Source organism: Sinohyriopsis cumingii, chromosome 5 (genome assembly GCF_028554795.1).
Source record: "Sinohyriopsis cumingii isolate HCF-2022 chromosome 5, ASM2855479v2, whole genome shotgun sequence".
Taxonomy (NCBI): domain Eukaryota; kingdom Metazoa; phylum Mollusca; class Bivalvia; order Unionida; family Unionidae; genus Sinohyriopsis; species Sinohyriopsis cumingii.
In genome coordinates, this window is record NC_142965.1 from 120635470 (window position 1) to 120649281 (window position 13812).

General features: G+C 35.7%; 1 protein-coding gene across 1 annotated transcript in view; it reads right to left on the reverse strand.

The window, feature by feature from the left end:
• Positions 1-13401, reverse strand: part of LOC149800076 (Na(+)/H(+) exchanger protein 7-like) — a 248772-nt gene extending 235371 nt beyond the window's left edge. Inside the window, exon 1 of the mRNA XM_089959633.1 lies at positions 13221-13401. The gene's annotated coding sequence lies outside the window, so the exon portion shown is untranslated. The remainder of the gene's footprint in view (positions 1-13220) is intronic.
• Between the last annotated feature and the right edge of the window lie 411 nt (positions 13402-13812).

The window sequence follows — 13812 nt, forward strand, 5'->3', positions numbered from 1 at the left end:
GATATGTGAAATGGGTCTGATAAAAGAAATTGCCATCAACAACGTGTACATATGCGAAATGGGTCTTATAAAAATTGTCATTAAAGAAACTTGTACATATGTGAAATGGGCCTGAGAAAAATTGCCATCAAGAAACGTGTACATATGTGAAATGGTTCTAATGAAAATTGCCATCAAGAAACGTGTACATATGTGAAATGGGCCTGATAAAAATTGCCATCAAGAATCGAGTACATATGAAATGAATTTGATGAAAATTGCCAACAAGAAATGTGTACATTTAAAATGGTTTGGATCAAAATTGCCATCAAGACGTGTGCAATTGAAATGGGTCTAATAAAATTTGCCATCAAGAAACTTTTAGACGTGAAAAGGGTCTGATCAAAATTGCCACCAGGAGGCGTGTACATATAAAATTAGCCTGATCAAAATTGCCACCAGGAGACGTGTACATGTAAAATTAGCCTGATCAAAATTGCCAATATAGTATATACTATCTGCACCATATCTGAAAGAAAAACAGCACGATAACACGTGACTACTATATCCATTTTTGACGATAAATACACCATTTGCTCACTATGACGTTTGAAGATCTTTGAATGTGAAGTAAGTGAGAAGAAATATCATTATGTTCAGAATAAAGAGACACTCGAGGAAGGGAAACGCTTGCTAAATAGGCGATGAAAAAAGGAGAGGCAATCGTACACCTCAAACAAAATTGTACACTCAATACAACATGCTTAGATAATACAATAAATGTGTTTTAAATGGTGAATAATATGTACATGCGTTAGTGCAAAACGCAACTATTTAATATCACTTTTACCAATTTCTGGCCCTCTCAAAATCTGACTAATAATGCACCCTGTCTACATGTTTTCCAATTAGGCATACACATACATAGTACAACTTGCTTATATTTCCCAGTTTGAATAAGAAGATAGGCATGTCTTTACGAACCCCATTTGAATGAGAAGGTAGGCATTTGTACACTTAATACAACCTCTCTCTCTCTCTCTCTCTCTCTCTCTCTCTCTCTCTCTATATATATATATATATATATATATATATATATATATATATATATATATATATATATATATATATATATATATATATATATTACCGCATTTGAATGAGATGCTATGCATGCAGACACTTAATAATAATAATAATAATAATAATGAGCACTTTGTATAGCGCCTAATCTTTAGAAGCTCTAAGCGCTTTACAACATTAGACAACACCTATAAGATAAAAAAACATATAATGATATGATTACAAAAACAAACCATGAAATTAGAAAACATTAAAAAAAAAACATGCTGAGAATATTTAAGGTAGGAAACATTATCAGGTCTTTAAGTTTGTTCTTGCAGTCGAAATAAGTGAGTTTTGAGAGCCCTCTTGAATGTGATCACTGTGTCTTTGTGTCTAAGTTCAGTGGGCAATTCATTCCACGTTGCTGGGTCCTGGTATGCAAACGAATGCTGTCCATATGACTTTGTTTTCATAGTGGGAATAATGAGTATACGATTGTCAGAAGAGGAGCGTAATTATCTTGCTGGTGTGTACACATGGGTGAGGTCGGATAGGTATGCTGGACTAGAGTCCGACAGTGAAACGTAGCACAGAGAATACATTTTGTGTTTGATTCTGGATCGAATGGATAGCCAGTGTAGGGTACAGATCAGTGGGGAGGTGTGCTATGATCGTGGTACTCTAAGTATGATCCTAGCAGTTTTGAACTTTTTGAAGTTTCTGGAGCAGATATTGAGATGAACCAGACAGAACTGAGTTACAATAGTCCAGTCTTGAAAGTACTAATGAACACACAAGTGTTTTAGTGGCATCAACTGAAAGATATTTGCGAATCGAGCTGATGCGTCTCAGCTCAAGATATGCAGCCTTGCGTATGTTCATGACATGTTGGTGCAGTGTGAAAGTACTGTCCAGCGTAACACCTAGGTTTCGTACTGACTGTTTGAATTTAATGTTGGTGTTGCTGATATCACTGGACAACAAATTTTTACAAAAGTCATGTTACTGAAATAAAATTAGTCAATTCTTATCAATTTTTATGTGCTGAACACGAATATGACAGTCAAATTGCAAAATTGGCTCTAGTTTTTTTGTAATCTGCAAGAAATTAATGTTTACATAACGAAATGCATTCCAATAGTAAAAGGTCAACTGTAATAGCCTACCTATAAAAAATCAAGTCATTGACTACATCTTAGATTTCTTCGCCTGTCTCTTGTACAGCTGTTCGGGAGCATCTCTGAGGAGTGTCCAGCAGTAGTCAGCCAGCATTGTAGTGGACCATTTTCCCTGGTATCTTTGTTCCATTGTTGCGATATCTTGATGAAAACGTTCGCCGTGTTCATCACTAACAATACCACAGTTGCTAGGAAAGAAATCCAAATGGGAATGAAGGAAGTGAATCTTTAGAGACATATTGCAGCCAAGTTTCTTATACTTCATCAACATGTCTTCTACTAGTTCCTTATAGTTTTCTGCCCTAACATTTCCGAGGAAGTTTGTAGAAACTAGGCGAAAAGCATTCCATGCTTGTTTCGCGTCACCTTCCAGCACGTTGTTGAACCGGTCATCTTTGAAAAGCTCTCGAATCTGAGGACCCACAAAAACTCCCTCTTTAATCTTTGCTTCGCTGAGTCGAGGGAATTTTTCATGCAAGTATCGGAATGCTGGCAAAGTCCGGTCAATGGCTTTCACGAAGTTCTTCATCAAACCTAGTTTGATGTGAAGGGGTGGTAGCAAGATTTTCTGAGCCTCAACCAGAGCTGGGTGTTGGATATTCTTCTCTCCAATGGCTACATTCTGCCTGTGAGTCCATTCCTTCCTCATGTAGTGCATTTCCCTTGCTCGGCTATCCCACTCGCATAAGAAACACATGTATTTTGTATATCCTTGCTGCAGTCCCATTAAAAGGGCAACTACCTTCAAATCACCACAGAGGTGCCAGCTGTACTTGTTATACTCAATGGAATTCAGTAGCTGCCTTAAGTTATCGTATGTCTCTTTCATGTGGACAGCATACGCTACTGGAATAGATGGAAGAATGTTTCCATTGTGCAAAAGCACAGCCTTGAGACTCAGTTTCGAAGAGTCCACAAATAGTCTCCATTCTTGTGGGTCATGAGTGATTTTTAAAGCATTCATGAGGCCCTCAATATCGGAACAGAATATCATATTACTTTCCTTTCTGAAGAAAGGCTCCAATTGCTGGTGGCGCTTTCGATATGCAGTAATTGTGACATCTTCTTCTAGAAGATTCCATTGTTGGAGTCTTGATCCTAGCAATTCTGCCTTGTTCTTTGATAAGTCCAAATCACGAATCAGGTCATTTAGTTCTTCCTGTGTTATTCTGTGTGGGGTTGATGATGCACCACAGTGAAAATCTGGATCACTGCATGCTGATGGACCAGGAGAAGAACAGGTCGACTCACCTTTGTCTTCGTCAGATGAATCAAGAGAATATTCTGCTGGAGGTTCTGGAATAGGAAGTCCCTCACCATGTGGAACTGGTCTCAATGCAGACGGAATGTTTGGGTAGACTATTCTCGACTTCTTTCGCTTCGTTATTCCGCCGGAAAGAGGAGGAACCAAGCAGAAGTAACAGTCATTTAGGTGGTTGCTTGGCTCTCTCCACACCATTGGGACTGCAAACGGCATTGATGACCTTTTGCAATTCAACCACTGTGAAAGCTGTGTTGTACATGTAGCACAGCATATATGCGGAGCCCAAGGCTTGTCTTGGTCACCAACCTTGCATCCGAAGTAAAGATGATATGCCTTCTTCACTTGAGAATTGATACTTTTCTTCTGGTTGGCAAATGTCACTTCCCCACAAATATAGCAAAAATTGTCCGCGGTATTAACACACTTTCGAGGCATTACTGTTCTTTATTGTACGTAAATGGATAAAATAATAAGTTTTATGTAACAGTAGCTTGAACTGTCTCGCACAACGTCTAAAATATTTTAAATGCTGAACCTATCTGATTGGGCTTTATATAGTACACTGCTTACGTCAGCTTCAGCAGCCGCCTGGCATTAGTATAATAGGCCTACACATGTATAGTACACTGCTGACGTCAACTTACTTCAGCAGCCGCATGGCATTAGTATTGCATTGCATCAGAAAATGATGCAATCAACTGTGGATGATGTGAGCATGATGGTATTATGCAATGTTACATCATTATTCCGGATGTTGCTGCAGTCCTACTGGAGAAATTTACACAGTGAAACATAGAAAATGAGGTATATGAATATCTTCAAAACGAGAGCCAATACAAATTTTTCACGGTTATATTCGTGTTCGGCACACCAAAATACTACAGATTAGGGCCTTTTCAAGTCAGTAATGATTTCACTGTTGACCAGTGTATTTATTGTTTTAGGTAAAGGATGTGAATGAGAACGTCTTTGTGTTGTGATCAGAATGGCCTCAGTTTTATCATCATTCATCTGCAGCTTGTTACATGTCATTCATGATTTCACATCAGAAATGCACCTCTCTACACCTTGGATGGTAGCATCAACTTCAGTTGGGTGGCTAGATTTGATAATAATACACCTTGTCCTTATATTGCACCATTTGAATAAGAATATAGACATGGGTAGATATAATATTATTATACTTGTCCACGACTTGGCGATGAAAACGATTTCAAAAATTTATGGACATCATGGTTGGCAGAGAAGCATGAAAAAGGTATCACCACTAAACCTGTTATTGAAAGACACATCACGCAGGTCATTTGAATTTGAACTGGGCAATGAGAAATATGATAATGTTAATAAATTTGGATGTCAGCCAAAGGAAACAAGACACTACTTGTTGGATTGTGACTCATTTGACAAGGATCTTTGCTCCATCTGTAAGGAATTCGGTCATACCAAAGACGTTTAAAAATGGTAGTAACTGCTGCCTCGCTTGGCGCTCAGCATTAAGGACTCGCGGTACTAATTCAGTTCCCATAATAGACCTATGCAAACACCACGATATTAAAATTTCAATAACTTAAAAATTTTGAGTGCTCATGATCAAACATATATTTATCAGTATAGATGAAACGTGGCTGTCAGCTTCTGTTTAGAAGAAAGGATATGAGCCGCGGCATTTTCTGGACCTGCATGTGTTTGAAACATGTGCTTTCAATTCCGCACCAAAGAGTCAGGTGCTAATTTTAGTAATGAGTGTTCCAAACTCAAGACTGTTAAAGGACTGAAATTCCATCAATAAAACAATGTCTCTATTTTTTTCACTTACAACTAGGATAAGCTCTCAAAAGATTCTTTTTCCTACAACATAACTTACATTATTAACCAATCCTGGTCAGCTTAACCCATATATTCTCTATTTTATGTTCACCCATTTCCAGGCTGGTTCCCATTTCTCCATACCATTAGTACCGTGTGTCCATAAGAGGTTAGTGTTAGCACTGGTCGGCCTGGTGTCAGGATAATGTGACTGGGTGGGTGTTATGTATATTTGATTTAATTATATCTGATTTAATATATATTTATTTCAATTTAATTGTCTGTCAGTTTTTTTTTAAATTATTTTATTTTTCATTACATGATATTGTAATGTAAATTTATCCACTAGAGATGATACTTTTTTTAGAAAATAGTTTGACCTTGACTTTTAGTTTAAAAACACCATGTGTCGATCATAATCCTGACCTTGTTTCAAAATTTGTAGCAACCATCGTAAACAAGTTCTAATTTATTTTAAAATGATTGGTTTTCGTCAGGGTCACACTGGGTTACGTGACATATAACAAGCACTTGCTTTCTATAAGTTTCCAGAAGATGATCACGTGACCCTTGTTTACGTTTTAGAAAGCCCATCTAACCCATGTTTTGAAGAATTAATATCAGTAGAAGCTGGGCTGTTAAACTATTAGTTGTATGCTGTGCTGTTTGGAGTTATTTCAAATTACTTGGCTTCAAAAGGATTAATTCTGTTATTTTTCTGGAAAATACGTGTGCTCGCATAATATTGTGGAACAAGCACAGTTTTTTTGTTTTTTTTTATAAAAATGTATTCAGCTATAAGAAACCGGAGTGATAATTCTTTTTTCTACAAGGAATCGTAGACTTCAACACTACAGATTGCAGCATACGTCATCGCCTTCCATCTTGGATTGTTCGTCGGGATTCGAATCAGTAGAACGTTGTTATTAGAACTATTCAAACTTTATTCTTGGATTATTCTTGGATTTTTTTTCTCGATTTGATTCTATAAAACAGTAAGTTCATATTTTTCATTTGTACAGAATTTTTCCAGGGAAATAAATTATTGTATATTTTTCAAAGCTTGCTGTTTTCATTATTTCTTGTGTTACTGTTTATTCGAGCCTAAACGAGTGACATAAGAGTGGGACATCATGCTATATGTCTGCGGTATGATGCCCCAGTGCTAGACATCACTATAAAGTGCCACACTGCAGACATTGTATCAATATGACTGAAAAATTGTGAAAGTTACGTTAAAAATCCAAAAACACACACACTCTTTATACTATTCTGTATAAATAAGAAAGTATACACGTATAGAACTAATAATATCCTACTTGTCCAGGAGGTGACGATGAAAACAATTTCAAAATGATTTAAGGACATCCTGGTTGGCAGAGAAGAATGAATAATGTATCACGAAACCTACTATTAGAAGACATGTCAAAGCAGATCATTTAAATTTGAACTGGGCAAGAAGAAACTATGTTCATAATAAAGATGTTAACCAAAGAAAAGAAGACGCTCCTTGTCAACTATTGCATCTGGGTTATTCTGTGAAGAATCATCTATTATAAAAGGAAATCGGCATGTGCTTCATCTGACAAGGGTCTTTTCTCCTTCTGTCATGAATTTGGTCCAAAGCATGCTCTTCAGGAGGCTTTAACCCTGAACAAAGACCGGATACTTCAAAACGTGGTATCTGAAATTCGAAGTCCTGGAATTAGAATAATATGCCTCCAACCCTTCACCAGAAAATTAAATGAACAAAATGCGTCAAAACTTTCCCTCTCACGATAAACTTTTTTTTTCAAGAATGTTTATTCCCCACATTGCAGAAAGTCCAACTCTTGACAGGTTTGAACCAATCGTCATAAATAATTTAAAGGCAAAACTTTAGTTGCACTTGGTACAGTTGAAGCAAATCATGGTATAGAAACCATAAACCGGTCCTTGCTGGTCTTTCTGGCACTACTTTGAATCCCAGAGCACGCACTATATATCCACGAAGGAGCCAATCTAGCGCAACCTCTAGAGAAAGAATGATTGGCATGGGTTTCTATTAACGAATAAGCAAAGCATAGTGATATGTCTAAAACTAGTTCGCAACATTAGGAAAATGTCGTTAATGAATTGAAAGAAATAATAATAAGTGACATAAATCCGTTCCAACCAAGTGTCTGGTGAATGTAATTAAATACACTGTAATTCTAGAAAAAAAAGTGGTCAGTAACTTTGTGGGGAGGCATGAAATTGAACATAAGAAAAATACCTGTCGTATGTATCAAAGCTAATCACTTCAGATCGTGTGACTTTCAGGTCTCGATTCCCATAAATCCGTTAAACGTCAACAAAATCACAAATCAGTTGCATTAGTTGTTATGAGCTAGAAATTGATTTCAAAGGATCGATTAGTATGTATGAATCTGCATCTCTGCCAATGTTTATGTTTGCTGCTAATGGATTTGCATGAGTTTTGGGTAATATGTAGAATTGAGGTGTACGTATGTTAAGAGGGAAAATATCAAAATCCTCACAAACGGAATTATTATTTTTAGCGATCTCATTAATGGATGTTGAAACTTTTTATTTAATTTCTAATTGACGTTCAACTTTTTTAACATAATCATCTTGATTCACAATAATAATAGTGTTTGGCATATCATCCTTTTTAATCACTATACTGTCGTCATTCATTAGATTATATATAGATTTAATTTCGTCCTTATAAATATTACTATGAAATTGCTTTAATTTAGTTAATATCTCTTTTGTAATCGTGTGTATATATATATATATATATATATATATATATATATATATATATATATATATATATATATATATATATATATATATATATATATAGGAATCACGTAAAAGATGACTTAATTCTGTTATAGAAAGGTTATTTGAGTGACAAATTTTGGGATGACTTCTCCAACCAATTGGGGCGATTTTACCAACCACTCTGGGGCGACTTCTCCAGATACATGGGGGCGAGCTCTCCATGGGACGAGTTCTCCGCATACCGACGTAACTTAGAGAAGTGCAAGCGATGGATAAATGCTCTCGCTTTCTGTCTCTGTCTCAATGTGGTTTCATATGGCAAATATTCCTCACCAAAATCGTCTGGTATATCTTTTAATGTTATCACGCCCGCCATTTTCACAGAATGTTTGTCGGAGGTTAAGAGGTTGTCAAGTCACGTGTTCGGTAGGCGGAGCGATCTACCTTCTGGCGTAAGGTCAATTCTTCTACCTTGTTTTGATAACAGCACACCGGCGCATGAACTTGTAACACCGATATCAATGACAGATTACACGTTTGTCGGGCATCAAAATGGATCAAACCTCTCCCCAGAAATTCGTACGTTTTATGGAAAAGTTGTCTCCAGTCCTCGAAGCTATGATTGTGTTCATGTCAAAAAAGTTCATGTTCTGTAACGTCAAGTTGCTTTCGCAGATTGGCAGGCATTTATTGCACAGAAATGTACGATTTAGCATTTATTGTACAGAAATGTACAATTTGGGATTTGTTGTGCAGAAATGTACAATTTTGGCAGATAATTAGCAGTGTTCGAATTCATATGAATGTTTCACTTGTAATTAGAGAAGACGAAGACGTTGAATATGATGGTATTTAACCATATTTTCATATAATTCATGACTAATTTAAAAGTATGCGAAGACAGATGACCTGCAATGCAGTGGTAGCTTACTGCCTGTGTAACTACGTACTTAGACATCATGTAAATGGTGTAGAAGTTTGATGGAAATTCAAATTTACCTTTTATGGGATAGATTTTCTAATTTGATACGAAATAGTAACACTAGAATAAACTGATATTTGGTTTCACCTTTTGCAATTTCTAATAGTATATTCGGAGCTAGACTTTTAAATTTGAACTTACTAAGAAGAAATGGCAATAATGGTTGTTGTTGTTGTTGTTTTGTTTTGTTTTTATTTTTTAAAAATTTTTTATTTGCATTGTCGTAGCTTTATAACAATATACGTTGCCAACTTTCTTCACTAATCGGACACTGTTCTATTATCATTGGATGTTCAGTTTATTCAGGTCTATTGCAAAATGAACAATTCTTAGTTTACATTTTTAGGTCACCTGATGAAATCTTTCTGTGAAAGATCTTTGACCTCTCTTACACAATCTTCGTGAGTGAAACCTACGTACATATCAATCTACCTACCTACTTTCCTACCTGTCAATTTACCTACCTATCAATTTACTTTCATACCGACTTACCTATTTACCTACATACATGCATTGTGTACATATCTAAATAAATAGTTACTTGCATGCCCATCTACTTGTTTATATACATACATACAAGTAAGAAGAGGCAAGCGTTTGTTTACTTCCATTGGCCCAATCGGATTGCCATTGGCCCAATCGGATTGCCATTGGCCCAGTCACATTGTGAGGATTGAGGGAACTCGAGCTCACTAAGTGCCATATATTAACATGTTCACAGGTATGTATATTGAAAGAACATATATTTTTAGGACCAACAACCCTTAACTGTTGCAAAAGAGTGGCAATGATACTAAAGCAATACTTTCATCCGTGCAGATTCACACACACACACACACACACACACACACACACACATCATCATCATCATCATCATCATCATCATCATCTTTGTCGTCGTAATTCTTGTTGTCGTCATCACGTTCACCGAATATCAGTTATTTAGAAACTGGGTGTTTTTTCTCAGTTCAAAAGCCTTAAATATATAAAAACAAAAGCTTCGTACATTTGTAATATTTTCTGAATTTACAAGATGAACAACTGTCAACCTTTTGTCATTTCCAGTATCACTTATCTATATAGTTTATCCTGAAATCTGTATGTATTGAATATGGAATATTGGCTTTCTTCAGCTGGTTGTACGTGTTGCACACCTGATATGTGAACAATGTCGATATAAACTTTAGATTGAAATGAAACGATATTTATATAAACGGAAGCTCTAGCAGAATTTTGTAACCTTTCCATGCAATTTTTAATACAAATATCAGGCCAGGCAGTCTTTCATTGAAAGTATCCAGAAATATATATTACCTACTCCTTTGACTGATCCAAACTTCATAGAATGTCAGTCTAGACAACAAGTCTCTTAGTAAACCCAGCTTACATTATGCAATAACCGTAAATAATCCAGCATCATAGTATTCATATCTCTTATCTATTTTCCATCAAAACATTAAACCAGTATTTTATAATACTATAATACCGTTCCACAATAAAAGACGTTTTTGTAAGTTCACGATAATACATTAATAGAATACATCAATATTTTAGCAAGTATAAAACCAAATACCTGACAAGAATAGTTAAATATGTGTGACATTGATTTATCAACAATACTCATATTAATAATACAAATAGCCCTTTAGGGACCTGGTGATTAAACATAAGCTGCATTGCATCCAACGATCCGCCCGTTTACTAATTCTACTGTCGTATCACCATACGTAAACTACATTTACTGGTAACCTACGACCTTAATTAGATATCACAATTTTTGTCTTTGAAACGTTCACCTTAAGTTTCCATCTATTGCAATAGTCATCCAAAAAGTCTCAGCTGTTTTGAAGACATGTGCGAGAACTCGAAAATTACAAAGTAAAATTAAAATTTGTGTCTTACCAATGTCAATGTCCTCTATGCCAAAATAAAATCCTCTTCTAGATCGCACGTAAACATTGAAAATAAGAAAGATAATAGACTCTCACCCTGCCTGACTCCAAGGATACATAATAATATGATAATTCATTTCCAACCATACTATTACACATAACCCTTGAAATAGCAGTATTAAGCATATTTTATATTATCTCAAATATTTCCCCAAATTAATATGATTGTGCAATGATTTCCCCTTACTACTTAATCAAAGTCTTTAGCGAAATCAACAATAGTTGATCATTTGTTTTCCTTGATTAACCGTATGTGATAATAAGTCCATGTAAAATGAAAATGTCATTAACAGCACTCATGTATTCTTTCTAGATCTTCGCTAAACAGGTGATACTCTTGGTCCAGTCATTTAATTTGTTATTTATTATCTGAGTAAAAAACTTAACAATGCAGCTTAGTAAAGTTAATCCCGTGTAATTGCTAACGCCATTCAAAATATGTAAATATTTTCAATGTAAAGTTTTTATCATAAATTAGAAAACTTCATTGATAAATAGATCTGGACCGCCGACCGGAATATTCATTTCTTTCCATCATAAATTTCAACATCACAAGCATAATCTTCATAGGATTTAACTTCTTCTTTATGTACAGATAGGAGACATGCATAACTAAGTACATTTTTAAGTCCAAGACACAAGAATCAATATCACATTTATTATGAAGGAAATGACACTGCATTGCTGATACATAAATACGAAGGATCCGAGAGAGAGAGAGAGAGAGAGAGAGAGACACACACACACACACACACACACATATATATATATATATATATATATATATAGAGAGAGAGAGAGAGAGAGAGAGAGAGAGAAGTATGCTTATCTACTTACGCTCAGAAGCTCACAGGTCGGTAAATTACACCAACGAAAACATTTCTGTACACATACACTTCGTTCTGTTAATTAGTTTTCTTGTTAGCGTGGGCAGCAGGGGTTGTAAATAGCACTGAAGCACTTGTCGGAGAATATATAAATAGACAGAACAAAAAAGCCAACACACACACACACACACACACACTGTTGTCTTTGCGGCTAGGTTATTTACACCAATTACCAATTCCCGTGTAAAACTGCGACGAACTTAGAGAGAGCAATAATAAATATAAGAAGAAACAATTGTTTCCCCATGGGAGCTTTCGTGGATGGTCTGTAATTGATACACCTTACAAATATATTCGAGTGTACTAGGCATCTATCAATTTCGTAACGATCAGGAAATACAGCATAGATTATCCATACAGTCCTGCAGAGAACGATTCAATTGTGGATCGCCTTTAGCGTTGCTAGTAATGGAAAACATAGTTGAGAGAGAGAGAGAGAGAGAGAGAACTTGCTTATATTTAAACCTTGTGCCAGCTCGGTTTAGAATATATCTAATAAGACGCAATAACCTATCGGTCACATCTAGTTCCCTCACACCCCTCCCATCCTCCTCAATGTGGCCTTTTTATTTCCGGAAATTTTTTCATACATGTACTCTGAAGAGCCCCATTATCAATAATGAAAATATGTAATTAAAATGTCTCATATTTCATTGAATACTCAGAATGAATTAATGATTGATATTTCCATGCTCTTGTTAATTATCTATTTCAGTTTTTGCAAAGAAACAAATTGATTGAAAAGAAAGTTCTAACATTTTTTTAAAGCTGTATTTTCTAGAAAACATAATCCAATTTTAATTCAGTTTTTCTATCGTGATCAGCTAGCATATATCGGCACTTTAAATTTAAATTTAGTGTGGGTTTATCGTTAGGCAAATACGACGTTTTCGTTGTAACAGATGAAGTAATTAGTTATCACAGTGTGTGTGTGTGTGTGTGTCATAAGATGAAGTAATTAGTTATCAAGCTGTGTGTGTATAAGTGTATGCGCGCGTGCATGTGTGTGCATATGTGCGTGTGTGTGTCATGGAGAGGTCAGGTGGGGTTAATCACATTCCACCACTTAAATAAAACCTGGATTTACCACGAGAAAAGGTTTTGGCGTAGACGTGCACATAATCCCTCAAAAATGTGTAAGAGGTCACCCAAAAGCTAACAAAAATTATATTAAGCATTATGGGCTTATTTTTTTCCAACATCATGAGATTCTGACCTATGACATGCATTTGAGGGTCAAGAAACTATTTATTCTGCACTATTGCATGCTGAGAAGGGAAGAAAATAAAGACCCAGAAGACATACAACAACAAAAGCTTGCTTATCAGCACTCACCTTGAATTCCAGTGTTATCCTTCAGGAACAGAATGGTTACAGACGTGCCAATTAATCGAGTGTTATTTGGTATATTCCTTATGTTTCAATGATGCTACTGTTGCTTGTGCTCATCCACAGGTACAGCGTGTATTTTTTGTCTTGCCTTAGGTATATATATGTACACATATTAATGCGATGGTACTACACTCGATGTAGAAACGTACGTGTATGGACCAGCCACTGGCGTATGCGGGAAAATAAGAATCAAGCGTTACTCGTTTCCATGGACGCAAACCATTGTGAAGACAGTTCAGTCAGCATTTGCATACATAAAAACATTATCTACCAGGCCAAAGAAGCAAAATTTACATACACTGTAGAGAACTCTTTCAAAATATCAATTGAAAATTAGATTGGTTTTCGTCTGCATTCATTTGATAGGCATTTAGATCTCAATTCTCTGGCGTGATAAAGTCAATAATGTGTTAAAAGTGCATTTAAAACAACAACACATTTCCATACGCTGTATATCTGGTATACCACGCGCTGTATAAACTTATACAACGAGTGGTATATCAAGAATGCATCCTATATTATATATATTTTCTAA